Raw genomic sequence first — 22,322 nt, 5'->3', positions numbered from 1 at the left:
CCTGGGCCAGAGTGAGACCCTAACTCAAAAAAAAAAAAAAAAACAAAAAAATATGCCCCTAAATGACAAGTAAGGAGAGAGGAACTTCATGCAGAAATGTCCCCCCCCACCCCAATCCCCAGGGCCTGATCCTCACGGTAAATCACCCTAGAACATCTCTGAAGCTGTAAAGTGCAGATGTGTGGGGAGAGGCAGGGTGACCCTCTGCCCTGAAGGCAGGAAAGAAAGCAAGGATGACCAAGAACTTGAAGTGGGAGGGGCGGGGAGGGGTGCTTGGGATTTACCCCGAACTCCCCGTAGCCAGCAGTCTTTAGTTCGTCGCTGATACTTTGTGAACAGGGAGCAAATTTCTCTCAAGAATTATTTTTTTTTTTGTAGTACTCCACCCCTTTAACCCCTGAACAAAATAAAAGCAGTAGCTTTTGTTCCTAATCGTTCCGGGGATGATGGGGCCCCCTTTTGAAATATCTGATGAAAGCAATGGGCTCCTCCCTTCATGAAATAAGTGTTTGTTTACTCATGTTAAAGCCTTCCAAAATAGCCATGACTGGTTTAGAGTGGATTTTCTAAGAAGAAAAAGGGCTTTTTCCTCCTGTCATATAAAAGATTTTAATGCGTTGACATTAAAAAAAAAACCCACATTTGTGGATGTATAGCACGCATACCGCAAAAACGCATGAACCGTCAGAGCTCAGCTTAATGAATTTTCCCAAACCTGCACAACCTGAGCACAGTTCAGGGGAGCTCATTACTACATCTGGAAGCTTCCTTAGGCACAACTCCAGGCGGCTTCATCCATCAAGATAGCCAGGAATCTGCCTTAAAAACAGCCCAGTGACTTTTTGCCTGGCTCTGCACTGGACGTGAATGGAGCCAGGAAGCGTGTTTGTCTGGTGCATGGCTCCTCTTACTCCACAGTGTTGCTTGTTCTTTCTCCTGATGCTAACCTGGGTCGTGTGTGCAGTCAAGAAACGGTCTATTCTCAGCAGCGTCTAGTTTCCATGGTGTGAATACAGCACATGCCCTTTCTCCTGTTATAAGGCATCGGGAGAATATTCATTTCTACAGAATCATATGGAGGCTGGTTTTTAAAAATGTTTTATTTCTGCTGGGCATGATGGTGCACGTCTTTAATCCCAGCACTCGGGAGGCAGAGGTAGGAGGATCTCTGTGAGTTCGAGGCCACCCTGAGACTCCATAGTGAATTACGGGTCAGCCTGGGCTAGAGTGAGACCCTACCTAGAAAAACCAAAATAAATAAATAAATAAAATTATTTTTATATATTTATTTGAGAGAGAGTAGGTGAGAAATAGAGAGAGGAAGAGAGAATGGGCATGTCAGGGCCTCCAGCCACTGCAAACGAACTCTAGATGCCCGTGCCACCTTGTGCATCTGGCTTATGAGGGTCGTGGAGAATTGAAGCTGGGTCATTTGGCTTTGTGGCAAGCACCTTCATCACGAAGCCATTTCTTCAACCCTGGTGATTTTTTTTTTTAAACAAACATTTTATTTATTTATTTGCAAGGAGGGAGGCAAGAATGGGCACCCCAGATCCTCTAGCCACTGCAGACTCCAGACACATACACCACTTTGTGCATCTGGCTTACATGGGTTCTGGGGAATCAAGCCGGGGTCCTTAGGCTTCACAGGCAAGTGCCTTAACTGTTTGCTAAACCGTCTCTCCAGCCCCAGGGCTGTTTATTTTTTTTTTTTGACATGTGTATGTGTGGTGTGTATACATGAGTTCATATGTACACGGGTGCACGCGTGTGAGTGGATGCACGTGACTGTGGAGGTCAGAAGTCTGTTGTCTCTGTTGCTCTCTGCCTTCCTGGTTGGGCGAAATCTCTCACTGAATCCCAAGCTGGCCAGCCCGCCCCAAGCATCTGCCTGTCTCCGCCTCCTGAGGGCTAGGATTACAGATAAGTGCCACTATGCCTGGTGTCTGTGTAGGTGCTGGAGATCTGAACTCAGGTCCTTAATGGTCGTACCTCAAGTGCTTTTACCCACTGAACCATCTCTCCAGTCCCAAGATTTATATTCTCTATGATTTCTCTTTCTTAACTATTTTATTTATTTATTTGCAAGGAGGGAGATATATATAGAGAGAGAGAAAGAGAGAGAGAGAATGGACACACCAGGGCCTCTGGCCACTGCAAACTCCAGACACATATGCCACTTTGTGCATCAGGCTTTACATGGGTGCTCAGGAATTGAACCCAGGTCATTAGGCTTTGCAGGCAAGTGCCTTAACCACTGAGCCATCTCCCCAGTTCCCAAGATTTATGTTTTTGGAAACTTCCGTGTGTGTGTGTGTGTGTGTATGTTTGCTTTCTGATGCATGGGGAAACCTCTTGCATTGAAGGGGGACAAGAGCCAAGCCCAGAATTTTCTCTCGGCTTTCCTTCTTTCTCTTTCTAGCCCAATGGTCTCAGCTCCACCATGACTGCTTTGCCTAGCATCCTTCCAGACATTTCTCTGCTAATGCCAAGTTCAATGCCATGTTTTTATTTGTTTGTTTGCTTTTACACGAATGCAATATTTCTGCCATGTTTTCTTACTTATCAATATGTCCAACACGTCTTTGCACAGATTTCTCTCTCTGCTGTAAACTGCTGAGCACTCTCTCACTGCAGACAAGCTATGATGTGTGGAGCCAGGCTCCTCCCCATGAGCATGCAAGCTGTCTCCACTTTTCCACTGCTGCAAGAACGGTGGCTCTGAGCCTCCTTTTATGTGCTTCTTTATGGGCAATTGCAAGTGTTTCTCTCAGAGAGAAATAGAGAGATGGAATCAATGGCTGGGCTCATTTGCCTGTAAGTGGTTTTTACGAGGTCAGGTGGATGGTCTGAGCCACTGTGAATTCTGGGTAGAGCTTGAGACGTACATAAAGACATCATGTGCTGGAATGGTGGAGATTCAGTCAGGTTTGCAAAGACAAGACAGATGCCTGAGTTTGGGAGCCACTCAAGAGGATGCTCAGGCAGACATCTTTCGGTGACACTTCACCTGCCCCTTGGTTCCCTGAGATGCTGATGTTTTCCAGAGATTCTGCAGAGAGAAGAAACTCCCATTGACTTATATTGAGATGGTCAGGGGATGGACCATCCATGTGCAAGGGTCTGCTTACAGGAGCAGGTCTAACTTGCTGAGCAGGTGTGTGACACCCTCTGTGTGACTTACCTAATTCAATTCTGATCATGCTGTTGGGGAGAGAGCTGTGCTTTCAGGCACATTTTACAGTAGGACAAACTGAGGCTCAGACAGTCCCCTGCCCAAAGCCACACGTCCCCACCACTCTGCTGGTCAGTTACTGGGGAATTACGTCGTTGACTAAGCGTGATGTGGTGCTTGCCTAGAGGAAGTTCACTGTCTACTGGTATAGACGAAAGACACCAGGAGAACAAGGAAACCTGGGGCCACCGGGTGAGAAAACTCTTCTGTCTCTTCTCTTCTTCCATATTGTCTCAAACATGGTTGCCTTGTCCACACAAAGATGACCATGTCCTCTGGAGGATCCTATCAGCGCGGACTAGGGCGTCAAGTCCAGGCCAGCCACCTCATCCCCATCAATCCTTGCACGGGTCTTTGGGGAAATGGTAGCTCCGAGACAATGTCTTGCTCAAAGAGCAAGTAGAGTTAATAGGAAACAGAAGTGAGATTTGAGCTGAGTATTTTTTTTTTCTTTGCACACATGTATGTGTGGTGTGCATGCATGTGTCTCTGTCTGTTGACACACATATGTGTGTGTAGGTGCTCATGCATGTGTGTGAACATGCGTGTGGAGGCTAGAGGTCAACACTGGGTGCCATCTTCAGTTGCTTTTCATCTTAGATTTATTTTTAATTTTTTTCTTGTTTATTTTTATTTATTTATTGGATAGCGACAGAGGCAGAAAGAGAGACAGATAGAGAGAAAGAGAGACAGAGAGAGAGAGAGAACGGGCACGCCAGGGCCACCAGCCACTGCAAATGAACTCCAGATGCATGTGCCCCTTTGTACATCTAGCTAACATGAGTCCTGGGGAATCGGACCTCAAACTGGGGTCCTTGGGCTTCACAGACAAGCGCTTAACTACTAAGCCATCTCTCCAGCCCTCATCTTACTTTTTAAAAAATACTTTTATTTGTTTATTTGCAAGCAGAGAGAGAGAAAAACAATGGGCATGCTAGGGCCTCTAGACACTAAACGAACTCCAAATGCATGTGCCACTGTGCATCTGGCTTTATGTGGGTACTGGGAAATCAAACCTGGGTCATTAGGCTTTGTAGGCAAGCACCTTAATCACTGAGCCATCTCCCCATCCCCATGTTATTTATTTATTTATTTATTTTGGTGGTAGGGGTGTTTGATGAAGGGTCTCACTCTAGCTCAGGCTGACCTGGAATTCACTATGTAGTCTCAGGGTGGCCTTGAACTCATGGCGATCCTCCTACCTCTGCCTCCTGAGTGCTGGGTTTAAAGGCATGCGCCACCATGCCCGGCTTCCTATCTTACGTTTTGAGAGAGTCTCTCACCGAACCTGGAGCTCACCGATGCAGCTAGATGGCTCAGCAAGCCCCAGGAATCCTCCTGACTCTACTTGCGCCGCGCTGGAACGACAGGCGCACACCACCGCACACAGCATTTCACACAGGTGCTGGAGATCCGAGCTCAGGGCCTCACATTGGAGCAGTGAGACCTATGCTCACTGAGCCATCTCCTCAGCCCTGAGATTCAGTTTTTCTCTTCCTACCCTGCAGACATCACCCACACACCCCAGGCCTTCACCCTGCACTCTGGCAGTGCAGTGGGCTAAGAGCAGAAGTCTGTTGCCTTGAGCCCCAGGTTATGGTCCCGCTGCACTTAACATGTTAGCCAGGCGTGGTGGCTCGTGCGTGTAATCCCCAGCACTCAGAGCCTGAGGGAAGAGGATCACCACGAGTTCAAGGCCAGTCTGAACTACGTAATGTAGCGAGCTTGGGCAACCAGGGAAGATCTTGTCTTAGAAAACCAAAAACCAGGGGCAGTTAAGATGCTTACCTGAAAGGCCTAAAGACCCAGGTTTGATTCTCCAGTAGCCGCATAAAGCCAGATGCACAAGGTGGCGCATACATGTGGAGCTTGCAGCGGCTAGAGGCCCTGGCACATCCCCCCACCACCTCTGCCATTTTGAGACTACATTCCAGGTGAGCCTGGGCTCGAGCGAGACCTTACCTTAAGAAGAATCAAAAAGGAAAAAGATAAATAACCAACTCAGGTCATAGCCCATTGTTCCCCTGACACACACAGGAAGACACTCTTTCCCTTTCAGATGAAGCCCTCCGGGGCTGAGCTGTTGAGGCCACAACTTGAAGAACAACGCTCTCTCCTTTTACCTTGAAGTGGATTCAGACACGGCAGTGTGTGGAGGTCAACGTACACATGCCAGGGGCAGGGAGCTGTGGCCCAGCGGTAAAAGGCAAGAGGTCGCCATGCAACCTCAAACACCTGGTGCCATAGGAATCACATAAGAATGGGGACGGGCCAGGACTGAGGCGAGGCTAGGGGAGTGCAGTGACAGCCTGGAGAGGAGTGACTCACAGATTGTAATGACACACAGGCCATAAGCCCCTCGTAGATGTCAGGCTGGAGGAAGCCGACGGGGGTGGGAAGAGGCAGGAAGAGGTCAGAGATCCAGTCCTCGCAGCTAAAGATCCACAAATGCTTGCAGATGGGCCCTGGAGGATGATGGGGAGCTGACTGAAAGTGAGCGTCCCCCAGCACAACACCGGCAGACTGGGTTGGGGGTTCGTGCTGTTTTGTTGCCCTTTTCTTTTTATTACTTGGAGACAGGGTCTCTCTATGTGGCCCAGGCTAGTGTGGCACTCAGGATTCTCTGGCCCCAGTGTCCTAAGTGTTTAGATCACAGATGTACCCCACTACTCACGTGGCAGGAACTGGTTTTACTGACAAAGAGCCTCCCAAGCCCTCGTGGAGGGGGCCCCAAGAGACAGCCAGTTCTACCCAGGCTCCCAGGTTGTGCTGCGTGGCACTGACTGGGTCTGACTTCCAGAGCCTGGCCCAGTCACCCTGCAGCTTTGTACTTGGGGTGGGGGCAAAGGCATTGAACTCCAGGTGTGTGACCCTCCCTCTTGTTCTAGCTCCAAGGCCTCAGCCAGAGGCAGCGAGCATGGGAGAGAAGGGGCTTTTTTTTTTTTTTCTGGAATCGCTTTCCTTTGCTCAATACGGAAATAGCACTTTCAGGTCTGGAGAGATGGCCCAGTGGTTAAGACCACTTGCTGCGCAAGCTCGAGGGGCCGGGGGGAACACTGAGAGACCCTTCAGCCCACAGGACCTACGTGCACAGCTGGATGAATCCACAGAAGTCTGGAACCCCAATCCCATAGGGGTGCAGGGCCCTGCAAATTGGCAGAGGTTGCAAACAATGACATCAATCATCAATCAAGCAATCAATCAATCATTAATAAAAACAGCAGGTTCCAGGACCAGAGACTTTGGCTCAAATAGTAACAGGTGGGGAGAGAAGGAGTGTGATGTTGCATCTGATCCTACCACAGCAGGAGAGTGTGCCCACTGTACACTAGCATGTGGGGCAGTGCATGGGCACACGCAGGCGTCACAAACACACACACACACAGAGAGAGAGAGAGAAGAGGAAGAGGAGAAGCAACATGTCCAGGGTCTTCACCTCCTCCATGCAGCTCTCGCTGGTCAAGTCAGATCTCACGCGCACCTTTTCTCCCACGTCGTGGCCTCCAGGGTGGTCACCTTTCTGCCACATGCCCTGCTACTCCAGTCAGAGACATGGTTCCACGTCTCATAACCGTTCCCCGGGGAACCCTCCCTCTCCTCCACCCATGGCTCCCCAAGTCACACCATCTAAGAGCGTCGCTGAGCCTCTGCAAATGCCCTGCAGCTCAAAGACTGAGTTAGTGAAGCAGCAGTTCTCCTTTGAGCACTGCGCATTGCCAGGCCCCAGGCGTTGCTGAAAGAGACCAGTGGTTCAGCTCTCACGGATGAGCGCCGCAGAGGCCGGAGACTTCCTCCACTGTGGTGTTCCTGGACAGGCAACGTTCAGCTCCGAGGTCAGCTCTTTTATGTGTCAAATGAAGCACAACACCTCCTACTTCCTAGGGCAGCTATGACGGTTGAGTATGATAATGTATGGAATAAGAAGTGAGAAGAAAATGTCAACTGGGGCTGGAGAGATGGCTTAGCAGTTAAGGAGCTTGCCTGTGAAGCCTAAAGACCCAGGTTCGATTCCCTAGTACCCATGTATGCCAGACGCGTGCATCTGGAGTTCATTTGCAATGGCCAGGGCCCTGGTGTGCCCATTCTCTTGCTTATATATATTTATATATATTTGTGCACACACACACACGCACACACACACACACACACACACACACACACACACATATGCTTTTAAAAAGAAATAAAAAAGAAAATGTTAACCATAACTGGTAGCACATCTCAGTGGTCAAGTCTCTGTTCTTGGGGTTCTACCTGTGAATGTCCCCCCACCACCACCTGTGAACTCCTCTCAAGAACAGACTCCATTCCCTCATCCTCGCCTCCATGAAGGTTCTCGATCCTCCCCCGCCCCCTCATCAGGCCATCCTCAGTGAGCTATTGGCTCACCCTTGCAAAGTGGAGATCAGGCCCCACTCCTCGCCAGTCCTGGGAGCAGCCTGGGGTCTCAGAGACCGATGCTGCTGACGTTTGCTGCTTTAGATGGAAATCCATCAAGACAGTTCTCCGCACTTCCTTTGTATTTATTTCCGGCCAGATCAAAGGTCCTGTCGGCAGCTTGGACTGATGTCTTCATTTCTGGTTGCTTTTTTTTTTTTTTAAGCTGATGTTCTTCTCTTGATAGTGTTCACTCCAGATAAGCTACAGAGAATCTCAGGGTGAGGATGTGAGGGAAGAGAACTAGGGAGGGAAGAAGGAAAAGAGAGAGGGAGAGAGGGAGGGAAAAGGCTGGAGGGATAGGGGAGAGAGAAGAGCCAAAAGAGGGAAGGAGAGAGGAAGAAAGAAGGGAAAAGGGGAGAGAGTAGAAGACAGGAGAGGAGAGCATGCATGTATCTGGACAGGCCAAATTCAGCTTGATCTTGTTATGAATAAATACACCACATTACGCAGAGTTCAGGAACAGATACTGTTTTCCTTGGTGGGAAGAGACAAACTTGAGGTTATTTCAAACAGCTCTCTCATAGGATGTCCAGCAAAGAGTGGATTCATGGAATCCTTTCTTTTAAAAAATATTTTTATTTTATTTTATTTAGTTTGAAAGAGAGAAAGAGGCAAACAGAAAAAGAGTGAGTATGGATGTGTCAGAGCCTCCTGCCACTGCAAATAAAAAAACAAAACAGGGCTGGAGAGATGGCTTAGTGGTTAAGCGCTTGCCTGTGAAGCCTAAGGACCCCGGTTCGAGGCTCGGTTCCCCAGGTCCCACGTTAGCCAGATGCACAAGGGGGCGCACGCGTCTGGAGTTCGTTTGCAGAGGCTGGAAGCCCTGGCGCGCCCATTCTCTCTCTCTCCCTCTATCTGTCTTTCTTTCTGTGTCTGTCGCTCTCAAATAAATAAATAAAAAATTTAAAAAAAAAAAAAAACAAATACAAAATCCAAAAAAAAAAAGCCAGGAATGGTGGCACACACCTTTAATCCTAGCACTTGGGAGGCAGAGGTAGAAGGATCGCCATGAATTCAAGGCCACCCTGAGACTACATAGTGAGTTCCAGGTCAGCCTGAGCTAGCATGAGACCTTACCTCAGAAAAAAAAAAAAAAAACTCCAGACACATGTGCAACTTTGTGCATCAGGCTTTATGTAGATACTGATACTGGGGAATTGAACCCTAATTCTCGGGCCTGCAGGCTCGGCAGGCAAGCAAGCAAGGGCCTTTAACTGCTGAGTCATCTCTCCAGCCCAGCAAGCATTTCTTGAGAGAAAGTACTCGCCCCGTGACGAAAGGGCTCGAGGTCAGGGAGTCAGGCTCCACTTGAATGTTGGAGTTCCCACTCACTGACTGAGTCACCTTGGCAAAGTGACCTCACCTCTCTGTCTCGGTTTCCAGATTTGTCAAAAAGGGACAATCACCATTTCTCCTTGGGGAAGGTTAAGTTAAGTTGCTGGATGTCAAGTGCTCAGGACAAGGCCTGGCTTACGAGCGGCAGGTATGCGTGTGTACGTGCTCAGAGGCGGTCTTTGACAAAGATGATGCATCTATTTGTAGCCCATTTAGCAAGACAGGCCGCGGAGAGGCTTGGGGTGCTGAGCAAGCCGGCACCAGAGTTCACGGCCCAGATTTCCTGATGACAAGACTGAGTTCCTGTGCTCTGCCTCACCCACCTGTGGGTGCAGGTGAGGCCACCCAACAGGGAGCCCCGCAGGTGCTCAGGGCAACTAGAGCCTAACTCACCTGCCTGCATAACTTCTAAAGGGGCTCCCAGGGGTCACCCCCAGCCTCACCAGCGGGCTGATGTGATCAAGTACACGGTGGCAAAGGGGGCTGAAAGATTTCTGGTCCTTGGTCCACATGACGTTTGCAAGTGAGGCCTATGCCTGTGTGAACTTGAGGTCGGCCACCAGCCAAGGCTGTAGGTAGCTCAACCATTCCCAGTCCGGTATGACCATGTCAGGAGACCATCGTTTGCAATGTCTGCCGAATTCCAGTTACAGCAAATACCCACTGCCTGGAATTCCCGGGAACTGGAGTTGGCATCCGGGATAAGGTCAAGACTTCCAGGGGCTTAGAGACAGGGTGTGCCTGTGTGTTTTAATGTCCCATAATGAAGAAAAGGAAAAAAAAAAAAAAAAGACTCACTGTAGTGCTTCAAATCTTGCTTCTGGGCTGGAGAGATGGCTTAGTAGTTAAGGCACTTGTCTGTGAAACCTAAGGACCCAGGTTCAATTCCCCAGGACCCATGGAAGTCAGATGCACAAGGTGGCACATGCTTCTGGAGTTTGTTTGCAGTGGCTGGAGGCCCTGGTGCGTCCATTCTCTTCCCACCCCCTCGTGTGTGTGTGTGTGTGTGTGTGTATCTGCCTCTCCCTTTTTCTCAAATAAATAAATAAAATATTTTTCAATAAAATGATTCCAGGGCTAGAGAGATGGCTTAGTGGTTAAGGCACTTGCTTGTGAAGCCTAAGAATCCTGGTTTGACTCCCCAGAACCCACATAAGCCAGACACACAGGGTGACACATGCAAAAAAGTGACGCATGCGCAGAAAGTGGCACAGGTGTCTGGCGTTCAACTGCAGTGGCTAGAGGCTCTAGTGTGCCAATTCTCTCTCTCACTCATAAAAAAATAAAAAATATTATTCCAAGCCTACCAATTACTTTTATGCTTTGATCAGATACCTTTGAAGACTCCTGAAGGTTAGAGTTTTGGAGAGTCTCAAGGTTGTCTCTGGGAATAGGTGCAACATTCAGTTCAGCCAAACTTGACAGGGCAGAGCAGCATGACCTCCCTTTCTCTTTATCCCCAAAGGGCTTGATTCGGTTTTTACCCCTTCTCAATTTCTGATATGGGTATATTTCCCCCCTGTGGTCCCTTTTATTCTTCAACACTCGCTCCATATTAGAAGCAAGCGACATTTGGGGAGCACTGCCTATGAGCCCAGGAGAGAGGTAAGCCCTCTCCCACATACATCACCTGCTTTGAATTCATCTCAGACCTGTGAGGTGGCCCAGCTGTATTATGTACCCATTTTACAGAACAGAAAAACTGAGTCACCAGGGCTCAACGCAGTGTGTACATTGTAAGTGGAGATGCTAGATTCAGAACCAGAAAACCCACGTCTCCAGCCCCACTAGCCTCCCGCGTCGTCATCCACATTTGAAAAGCAGCTGAACAGTTCATTATACATTGTGCAATTTCATTTTCTGATAACAAGGTCAATCCCAACCATCAACTATGGACTCAGTATTTCTGCATGTCAGACGCTGCTAGGGTGGAGATGTGTGCATTGTCTTTAATTAATTTATTTGCATGGAGAAAGAGAGAATGGGCATGTTACAGCCTCCACCCACTGCAAATGAACTCCAGGTGCATGCGCCACTTTGGGCAGCTGGCTTTACGTGCGTATTGGGAATCAAATCCAGCTCCTTAGGCTTTGCAGGCAAGCCCTGCTGAGCCATCTCTCCAGCCCCCATGCACTGCCTTTAATTCTGCCGACAGCGCAGCCAATTGGGTGGCAAGTGGTCCAGCACAGAGGTCAGCAAATGGGTTCCCAGAGGGGAAGTCGTGGCCTTGTGCTAAGGGGCTCACAAACAGTGCAGCCAGTCTTGGGAGACAGGGTGGTGGGGCCCAAAATCCACAGGCTTTATTCTGTAGTTGTCATGGTATTGACTTGCACAATGCAATGCGTATATTGGAGCCCAACAGTTACCTTGATTGAACACACTCATTCTCTCAAGATAAGCAGGCTAGTATTTAAGGCATGTGAAAACCTCACATGTCCTGATCGCCTTCTCCAGTTTATTCTTCACTCAGCAGCCACAGGGTCCTGGTAAATCCTCAATCAGATCATGTCAGTCCTTTGCTCAAAACTGTGTAACACACACACACTCCCTCGTAGCCTTTGTCAATGTGACCCCCTGCCAGAAAACTGTATCATGCACACACACACACACACACACACACACACAACCTCATAGACTCTGTCATGGTGACCCCCCTCCCGGAACTCTCTGCCTCTGGGAAATTTCCTTGGCTTCTCCTCTGTCCGCTTCCTTCTGGCTGAGGCTCCACTGTCCCCTTCTTTCTAAGGCCTTGGTGACTCTTTTTTGTCAAACAGAGCTTCTCCACTTGTCCAGGCCTCAGACTTCTTGGTCTCCCTTCTGCTGCTTTGGTTTTCTCCATGGGCATCCGCCTTCTGCACAGCCGAGGTGCCTGCTCCGTACGACTTGGAGCTTCACAGTGGCAGGTCATGTGTTTTCCCAAACAAGTGCCAACACCACAAACAACGCCTGGAAAATACTTGTTGACTAAAGGGCTGCGGGGTTGTGAAATTCTACTCACTCAGAAATGTTTAGGGACATAGCCAGAGACACACACCATTACCTGGACCAAAACCGTCCCATGGAAGGTTCTGTGACAGATAAATCCAGGAGTGATGGCACATGGCTGTTATGCCCTTGGGGAGATGAGGTGGGAGGAGCTCAAGTTCAACGCCATCCTGGGCTGCGTAGTGAGACCCAGTCTCAAACTAACAGGCCGTGGGCGACCTTTTGTGAAAATGGACGTGCGCCTCTTTGAACTAACTGCTCAGTGGAGCAGCCGTGTGCAGCTGTCAAGTACTTGGCATGTGGCCTGAGGAACTGTACTTGTTCAATGTTTTAGAGCAATTTAAAGCTGGAAGAAAAGCTGACCAGCAAGTACAGGGAGAAAGAAGTGTCCATCACTTCATTTCCCCTGACTTCATGGAAATGGCTGCCCTACTTGGCCAGGGCAGGTGGAGCCTGAAGCCAGGGAGACAGTGCTTGTTGCCCTCCCCGCCCCCCCGAGCATGAATACCTGTGTCTGAAGGGTTCATGGTCAACCCCAGAGAGTCACTAACTCCCCAAGGAGGCTTCAGGTCTCCAAGCAGCAACTGCGCACGGCTGAGGCTTCGGGAAGAAGGAAGCAGACGGTGTGGCCAAGCAGAAATCCCATGGAGGCCATGCCAGGTGTGACAGCGACATGGGATAATGAAGACTTCCGCGGGGGCGCCGCAGCCGGGCCCGGCTCACCCGAGTCCATTCAGTCTTTCCTTCACAGCCCTCAGGGCCAAATCTGTTTCTTCTGATTCATTGCTGGGCCAAGAGCTCTTGAGCCTTTCTGCCAATTCTCCCCAAATCTGGCCTAGCTATTTTAGGTCTCTAGTCCAGTATTTGGTTTCCATAACAAACACTGAAGCCAGGCAAGCTGCCCTAAGGGTAACAATTTTCCTCTCTCTCCTCCTGTTTTATCTCTTTAGCACTTGTTACATACAATACGCATATATCTATACATGTTCATGGAAACACAGAATAGAATAAATGGAGTCCATAGAAAAATAAATAATCTTGACAACAAATCAATAGAGATTGTCCTAGGAAAGAGTAAAGGAACGTGAGATTGCCTGTAATTAGCAGATAGATATCACATCCTAGAACAAAATCAGACTTCCAGAACGGCTTCATTGGCATAGAAGTGGGGCCAGAGACCCTTCAAGCTCTTTCCAAAATGTTTTAGTCCAGGATCTCCCGGGGCTCCATCTCTTCTCCAAAGACCAGGGACAAAGGGACGGAAAAATGATTGAGTGGGGAAATTTCAGAAGCATCCGCAACTAAATGCTGCGGCTTCCATGAGCCATGGAGAAGGGCGTGCAGACAAATCATGTCTCAGGGACTTGATACCCCGTGGGTGTGCATGCTGGTCTTTGGAAGATGATGAGGGCCACAGTTTTTCTCAATACTTATTTTCTTTTCTCTTGTATGCGACAGAATGAAAACAAGGCTACTAGCCTATTGTTCTTGCAGTTTTACTTCTTTCTTTTTTTAAATAACCTTTTTTAGCATTAGAAAGGAAACAATACAACATGTTCTTTATATCTCTTACATAAGTTTCTCCATCAGCTATAATTGGAGCTGGAGAAAGAAGGCACCTGGATTATTTTAGAAAAGCAACATAATCTATGGATTGGGTAATAGGGAAGAGTCTTGTGTGTGGTGATGTATCGTGTTAATTTATCTGGGGGGAAGGTCTCCTACAGGTTATTACTTCATTGACTTCAATGTCACCCCACATTTTCCTACCCCACCATCTGCAGGAGGCAGATAATGCTGAGTCATATTATGTGGCTACCACCCAGTAGTGAAAAATGAAATAAAAGGGTGCAATAAGGTATTGCCAAGGTGTTAACTTGAGAAGCAGAGAACCAGGCCTGGGGAACTCAGTGAAGATTTTATTTTATTTATTTGAGAGAAGGGGTGTGGGTAGATAGAGAAAATGGGCACACCAGGGCCTTCAGCCACTGCAAACTCCAGACACATGCACCACCTTCTACATCTGGCTTACTTGGCCCCTGGGAAATCGAACCTGGGTCCTTTGGCTTTGCAGGCAAGTGCCTTAACAGCTAAACCATCCCTCAACCCCCTTTAGTTTTTTAAATTATTTTTATCTTGTGGGGGGTGGGAATGGACACACATGGGCCTCCTGCTGCTGTAAATGAACTTCAGATGATGTGCCATTTTTTTTATAAGAAAGTATTTTTTAATTTCTTTTTTTTTAAATTAATTATTTATTTATTTGAGAGCGACAGACACAGAGAGAAAGACAGATAGAGGGAGAGAGAGAGAATGGGCGCGCCAGGGCTTCCAGCCTCTGCAAACGAACTCCAGATGCGTGCGCCCCCTTGTGCATCTGGCTAACATGGGACCTGGGGAACCGAGCCTCGAACCGGGGTCCTTAGGCTTCACAGGCAAGCGCTTAACCGCTAAGCCATCTCTCCAGCCCATGATGTGCCATTCTTTTGAAGCTGTCTTTATGTGGGTCCAGGGGAATTGAGCCTGGGTCATTAGGTTTTGCAGGCAAGTGCCTTAACCACTGAGCCATCTCTCCGGGCCTAAGTGAACATTTTAGTACCTCTAATTCCAGTTGGAAGCCTCAAAGTGAAGCAGCAGCAGCTGGGACATGGGCTTGTGGAGCCTAGGAACGGTCCAGCCAGTGCTGGAACTTTCTGACAGTGTGCAGAACATCAGGGTGGACCGAGGGGCCACTGGTGAAAGCAATGGCTCCTGCTATCATGGGCTCCATTCCGACATCAAGCTGCGGGGAATAGGAAAGTCCTTTGGCTCTCTTCTTTTTATCTTCTGACAGCCACTTGCTAGCAGAGCAGTTCACAGAGAGAGGGCAAGGCATAAAGCAAGGCACAGCATGGTGGACTTGCAGCCGAGAGTCAACAGCTGACCAGACCGCCATCATTCCATACGTCCACCAAATCACCCATGCTGGACGTTTATGCCATTAAGTCTTTGCTATGATAGGTTTTAGGCTTCAGTAATGAACCTTCTGCTTCTATTTATTTCAGATGATTTCTTTGCAATGTGTTCCCAAAGTAGAATTAATTTTCCAAAAGATATATGTATCATGAGGGTTCTTGATAGGTATAGTGAAAATTTTTCCCCTTTAAAACCATGTCCAGGTCTGGAGAGATGGCTTAGCAGTTAAGGCACTTGTCTGAAAAGCTACAGGACCTCAGTTAGATTGCCCAGAACCCATGTAAGCCAGATGCACAAGGTGGCGCATGTATCTGGAGTTCGTTTGCAGTGGCTGGAGGCCCTGGCGTGCCCATTCTTTCTCTCTCTCTCTCTCTCTCTCTCTCTCTCTCTCTCTCTTAAATAAAAAATCTATATTTTTTAAAAAAATGTCCATTTCAGTCCTGTGTTCACATATCTACTGAATGGAAGAATGAGTGAATGAGTGAGTGAGTAGATACATGAATGAATAAATGAGGGAGATATGGGGGAAATGGATGGACAGATGGATGAGTGAATGTGTGAATGAAGTATGATTATTCCATTGTGAGAAGCAGTGAAAGTCCAGCCAGCTCACTCCACTCTCAGGGTAACTTTTCATTTTCCCAGAGCTGAGGAAAATAACATCTAAGCCAAGAACAGCTGTGGTACTCACCAGCCTCCTGGCTAAATATAAATACCTTCTCAAAGGAAGGAGTACACTGGGCGCCCATTGCACCATCATCTGCTGATTTCCTGGCATGGAATGACATAGCTGTGATCATGTATGTGCTGGGCACACCACACCTCCAGCAAATCGATCCTGGAGCGAGAGGTGACATCTTCCCTCCTCTGCCCAAATCCACGAGGGAGACACGGGAGGAGGAGGGTGTGAAGGGAGCTGATGAAGGACAGAGAAGAGGAGGAAGGATGAGGCAAGGAGACAAAGACACCCCACACTTACTATATTACTTACTTTTTCACCAAAGACCCGTGGAGCCAGGCAGACTCCTAAAGCACTTGGAACCCAGAAGTAAATAAAATGACAATATCCCCAATTTTTTTTTTTTGAGCAGTTTTTATTTTAGGAGGAAATGATCACATTTATCCCACTGACACCTGAACCTGGAATGCTGGGTTTTAAGTGCAGATTGCCAATGACACTCACACCAGGAGAACTAATGCCCAGAAAGTTAACCAGTACGCCAGGGTGATGACCCATTCTTTACAAGCAAGCTACAAAAGAGGGGGAAAGACACTGCAAATGCACACTGGAAAGTGAGTTAATGCCCCCTTCTGTAAACAGAAATCTGGCTCTTTCTAGCGGAGGCCAAGCTGGCTTTATGGCCCAACACCCACTCTATTCTTGCAAATAACATATCTCTATAAGAGACCTCATACATTCCAAATAAATGCATCCCGTGTGAGCTGCAACTTGACTCCCTGGGGAGATAAACAACTTTTCTCTGATCAAAGTGCAGTCTCACTGCGGAACATTTTTAGACAGGCTACTCAGCACTGCCTCAATGCCATGGAGATTTATTCCGAGCCAGGCCCTCTCCACATGCTAATGGAATCTTGACACAGACTGCTAATTGTGCTCTGCCACTAGGCAAAGCTCGAACCGCGCGGCCCCCAGAGAGGTGAAAAGAACTCCAAACAGAAGCGGAGATCAGAAGACAAAAGCGCGCCTTAGCCATCCAGCTCCCCAGAACGGTGCAGAACGTGCCAATGCCCTCAAAACCACAGACCTTTCCCTCCGTTTCTAGTTCCTCTTCCTGATCCCATTCTGCCACCGAATTCCCTTCATCCTACCTCAAAACTGCTCTAAGTATCCAAGTCCCTATGAACCTACCTTCCCCTGCCCTGGACCTCATGGTATCTTGCTTAACTAGATGTGGGGTCTCCCCATATCTACCTGTGTCCCTTCCAATCTGATCCTTCCCCTTCAGCCAGGCTGGTACATTGAAAAGCAAATCTCTACCTTGGAAAACCAAATCTCATCAAATTGCCTAATTCAAATTTTTGCTCTTCTTGAGTATCCACAACAGAAACATGATCTCCTCTATGACTCAACTGTGATCAGAGGATATGCCTGGGGTTGACCTTCCTCCCTCACTTCCACCCTCATTTTCTGGCACTCTTTTTTTCATAGGTTTATTCTACCTTCACTGGCTTTCTCATCCTTTAGTGTTTTAAGGGGGGGGGGGGAGAGAATGGGTACACCAGGGCCTTTTGCGACTACAAACAAACTCCAGACACATGTGCCACTTTGTCCATCTGGCTTTACGTGGGTATTGGAGAATCGAACCTGGGCTGTCAGGCTTTGCAAGAAAGCACTTTTAACTTAGCTGGGCCATCTCTCCAGACCCTGAAATTCATTCTCGTTCCCTCTTTGTAACCATCAGGTAAGATACCTAACAAATTTATCATGAGAGTAGCATATATGAAATTATTGTCTTATCTTGAAGTCTCTGTGGGTCAAGTGCCTGGGCCTGGCTTAGCCACTGAGCTCTCTAATTTGGGTCACTCACAAGGCTGTGCACAGGTTGTCAGGATCTGAGGTCTCATGTGAAAGCTTGAGGAAAGAAGCATTCACTGTCGCAACCACAGGGCTGTTGGCAGGACATGGTTCATCACAGACTTCTAGCTAAGGGTCTCAGCTTCCTGCTGGCTCTGGGCTGGAGGCTACTCCCAGTTCCCCGCTTTGTGGGCCTCTCCACAGGGACAGGTAATTCATGTAAGACTGTGACACAAGAAGTCGATAGAATCTGCCAGCAAGACCAAAGCTGCCATCTTGGGTGGTGGTGGGGATGAGGCGGGGAGGGTTTCCCGTTATTGCTCTATTTTGTTTTGTGTGTGTGTGTTTGTGCGAGAGGGAGAAAGAGAGAGAGAGAGAAAAGAAGTAAGATAGAGGGAGAGAGAGTGAGCGAGCAAGAGTGGATGGTGCATGTAGGGAGGTTAGAAGACAACCTGGACACTGGCCGTCACCTTCCACCTTGTCCGAGATAGCCTCCTGTTGTTTGCTGCTGCATATACCAGGCTAGCTGCCCAGCAAGCCTCCACGGGTCCCCCCACCTCACAAAAGCATGCTGGGATAACAGATGCTTCTGCTATGGCGCCCAGCTTTATTCGGGTTCTGGGGATCCAAGCACTTTCATCCCCTGAGCCATGTTCCCCATCCCTAGTAGCATTTTTGGAGGCAAAGTATACTTTTTGTTTTGTTTTGTTGTTTGCCGTTTGTGCATCTTTTTTTTGAGGTAGAATCTCACCTCAGCCCAGGCTGATCTCATGGTGATCCTCCAGCGTTGGCTGAGATTAAAGACACGCGCCACCATGTCCAGCCTGGGAAAAAAGTCTGAAAATTGCGACGTAGTCCAGGCATGCAGGCTTCAAACTCATGGCAATTCTTCTGCCCCAGACTCCCACGTGCTGGGATTATAGGTATGAGCCACCATGCCCAGCTTCAAAGCTACAATCTTGTTTGCATGGGCACTGACACAGGGCATGTGCCAAGAGGATGTGGTGAGCTTTGAGGGAGGGAAGTGCTCAGAATGCCCAGCAGCCACTCCCGGATGTGTGCCCTTCTTTTGCATCTGATGGGAACTTAACTGTCATTGAGCATCTTGAAGAGTCAGTGTCTTCACATATTAGGCTTCCCGACGATTACGTTTTTGGTATTTATTGTCATTCAGCTAGATAACACCTTGTATTGATTGTGTTGTAGTCACTGAGCTGAACTTCCAGACCAGACACAGGTTATGGGAGGAATAAGATTCATTTCAGGCCGGGCATGCTGGCACACGCCTTTAATCCCAGCACTCGGGAGGCAGAGGTAGGAGGATCGCCATGAGTTCGAGGCTACCCTGAGACTGCATAGTGAATACTGGGTCAGCCTGGACCAGAGTGAGACCCTATCTTGAAAAACTTTAAAAAAAAAAAAAACCAAAAGATTTATTTCAGGCTTACAGATGCAGGGGAAGTCCGACAATGGCCGGAGAGGCTGGCCCCCTTTCACAGATCCACGCACAGACACCACCAGCAGCGTCACAAGCCAGCATGAGCATCAGGGATCCCGCCAGAGCTCAGACCTTTGGGCTGGAAATCAGATCCACCCCCAAATGCACCTTAAAGCTGACCCTCAGGATGTACCCCCCATCCAGTGACACATCTTTTAGCCAATGGCTGGAAATCCAACTTTTTAAAAAAATTTATTTATTTATTTATTTATTTATTTGAGAGCGACAGACACAGAGAGAAAGACAGATAGAGGGAGAGAGAGAGAATGGGTGCGCCAGGGCCTCCAGCCTCTGCAAACGAACTCCAGACGCGTGCGCCCCCTTGTGCATCTGGCTAACGTGGGATCTGGGGAACCGAGCCTCGAACCGGGGTCCTTACGCTTCACAGGCAAGCGCTTAACCGCTAAGCCATCTCTCCAGCCCTGGAAATCCAACTTTTAACAAAACACCAGAATCTATTGAGAGACTGACATTCAAATTACCAAAAAAAAAAAAAAAACCAAAACAAAACTGTAAATAGGGAATTGTTGCCAGTAATCAGGCTGTTAGGTTAACTCAGGCATGGAGCATTTGCCTATTACATGCAAGGCCCTGGTTTCCACCCCAGTTCACTGACAATGTATAATAATAATAATAATAATAATAATAATAATAATAAACCATTTTAATCAATTGCAAATCATATTCCTGCCATTCCTCTAAATAATTTTAGATCACACTGCAACACCACCTGCATAGGATCTGAGCACAATCAGAAAAAAAAAATCCACTGTGAGGGCTGGGGAAATGACAAAGCAGGAGGGCCAGAGGCCATCTGCACCTGTTACTTTCTTGTTGGGACAAAAATACCTGACCAGAAGCAGCAGAGGAAGGAAAAAGATTGTTTCCAGGTGACCATTCAGAAGAGAAGCCGATCATGGCAGGGGAAAACAAGCATGGAGAAGTAGGAAGCTGGCTCACATCATTAAATCAGCAGGAAGGAGGTAGAGATGCCAAGTCACCAAGTAGGGCTGGGCTGTAACACCTTAAGGTCCATTTCCAAGGCTCCTTCCTAAGGGTTCCATAACCTTTGCAAATGGCACCAACTGGAAATTAAGTGTTCAAAAGCACAAGGCTACGGGAGACATTTTACAATGAAAGCACCGCACTATCAGAATCTGGTGCCCCAGGACCCACGTCAACAGCTAGATGTGGGCCCAGTCTATGAGTATATTCGTTGAGATTCTCTATAGGGACAGAACTGAGAGAATGAATGGCATGAAAGGGGGAATTCACTGGATTAGTTTACAGCAGGCCAACACTCGCAGTCTGGAGCGTCAAGGAACCCGGTGGCTGCTCAGTCCACGAGGCTGGATGCCTCAGCAGTCCCAATCCAGCACTGAAGTCCTGGAGGCTTCTTTTGAGAGCTGCTGGTCTTCGGTCCACACCGGAAGGCTGAGGAAACTCGTTTCCAATGCCAAGAAAGAACAGCCAAACAGGATACAAGCACGTGCGAGTGAAGCACTTACCAGCAGCCAGGAGAGAAGGCATCTTTTCTCTCAGGACCTCTTTACATAAAGGCCCCTCCAGGAGGGCCATTCACTCTGGAGGAAGGGCGATGCACACAGTCCAGCTGTCCTTCCACATAAGCCTGATGAAGATCCTGCTGTAGACAGGGTGACGTTGTGGTCGCTGGCACACAGCTCCTACCACAGTGGTCCAACGAGGACTCAATGGAGCTGTCGAACTGTGTCCCCTGGTTGCAATCTCACCACCCAGGAGGCTCACACAGGAAGACGGGGAATTTGAGGCCAGGGTGGGCTCCATAATAATAATAGCAACAATAGAATAAATAAATAGTAAAGATTATGGTCGCCTTATGAAAAACTCGGTTGCCTAGTGACACTGCAGCTGTCCACCATGCTGCGGTGGTCTGCAGCACTTATGTTTGTGATGGTGCCTGTGAATATCGCTTAGTCCATCTTTTAACACTTCGTTACAGAACACATTTTTTTTTCTTCCTTTCTGTGCAGGAGATGAAACTCAGGACCATGTGTGTGACAGACCAGTGCTCCCAAACTGAGGTACATCCCCAGCCCACGAGTACGTTGTTTTCAACAATGACCTATAAGCACAGCCCATTGTATAAAAGTCTAGCTCAAGGGCTAGGGAGATGGCTCAGTGGGTAAGAGTGTTTGTCAGGAAAGCATGAGAGCCTGACTTCCAGATCAAGCATCCATATATAAAACAGCGGAGTGTGGGGCTGGAGAGATGGCTTAGTGATTAAGGTGCTTGCTTGTGAAGCCTACGGACCCACGTTTAATCCTCCAGTACCAACGTAAGCCAGATGCATAAGGTAGTGCATGCATCTGGAGTTCGTCTGCATTAGCTGGAGGCCCTGGTGTGCCCATTTTTTTTCTCTCTCTCTCCATCTTTCTCTGTCAAATAAATAAATAAATAAAATATGTTTTTTTAAAAAAGAAATGAGGCAGAAGAGCTATAGAAGACACCCAACTTCTTCCTCTGGCCTCCACCAATGTGCCTACAGTGTATGTTAACACATACACACACACACCACGCACTGCACACCCCCCCAAACAAACACAAAAAAGCACACACCGCATACTGCACACACCCTAAAATAAACAAACAAAAGAGCACAGTACAGACAATTAGGTATAGTGCAAAATGCTTGATTGTACTAACAAAGACAGTGTTGCTGGTTTCTGTATTTACTAAACTGTCTTACTGTTATTTCAGAGAGTTCTTCTACTCCTTAAAACAGAACATTTCTGTCAAGCCACATTGAGCGACTGACCCACATGTCTAGGCTTGTGTAATTGAGCCCCGTGACAAAATCACCTAATGAAGTGTTCCTCACAACATCATTAAGTGATGCGCAACTATATTCAGTTCTGTTCTGGGTGTCAGAGTCTCATTTCCCTGAAAAGTCCTGTGGAAATATGACCACAGAAAACACGGTCAGTTTTCTGCCAGGATCTCCTGATTCTCGTTTACAGCTGTGTCCTTGCTCTGCTCACGTAGGCTGCAAACTGTACTTGCTTCTCGGGGCATGCCCTGGGCCTGAACTTGGGTTTTCATGAGACTATAAACAGAGTCGTCCTAAACCGAAGGTATCAAGGCTGCCTCGTGTCTCTCAGCCACCACCTCCTGCCTCTTTCTCTCACCGAACACACATCTCGGGTAACCAACCATGTGTGCCTTCCCAGGGGCACGCAGGCTTAGAAGCACGACATCGGTCTGGCTTTACTTAGGGACAATTTAAACTGAAACAGCCCCGTAACATGACTTGAGAACAAAACAACCCCAAACGCTGGCTTCTAGGAGTCGGCACCAGT

This window comes from Jaculus jaculus, chromosome 13 (genome assembly GCF_020740685.1).
Source record: "Jaculus jaculus isolate mJacJac1 chromosome 13, mJacJac1.mat.Y.cur, whole genome shotgun sequence".
Taxonomy (NCBI): domain Eukaryota; kingdom Metazoa; phylum Chordata; class Mammalia; order Rodentia; family Dipodidae; genus Jaculus; species Jaculus jaculus.
The sequence above is the reverse complement of the archived record's forward strand: the minus strand, read 5'-3'. Positions refer to the sequence as shown.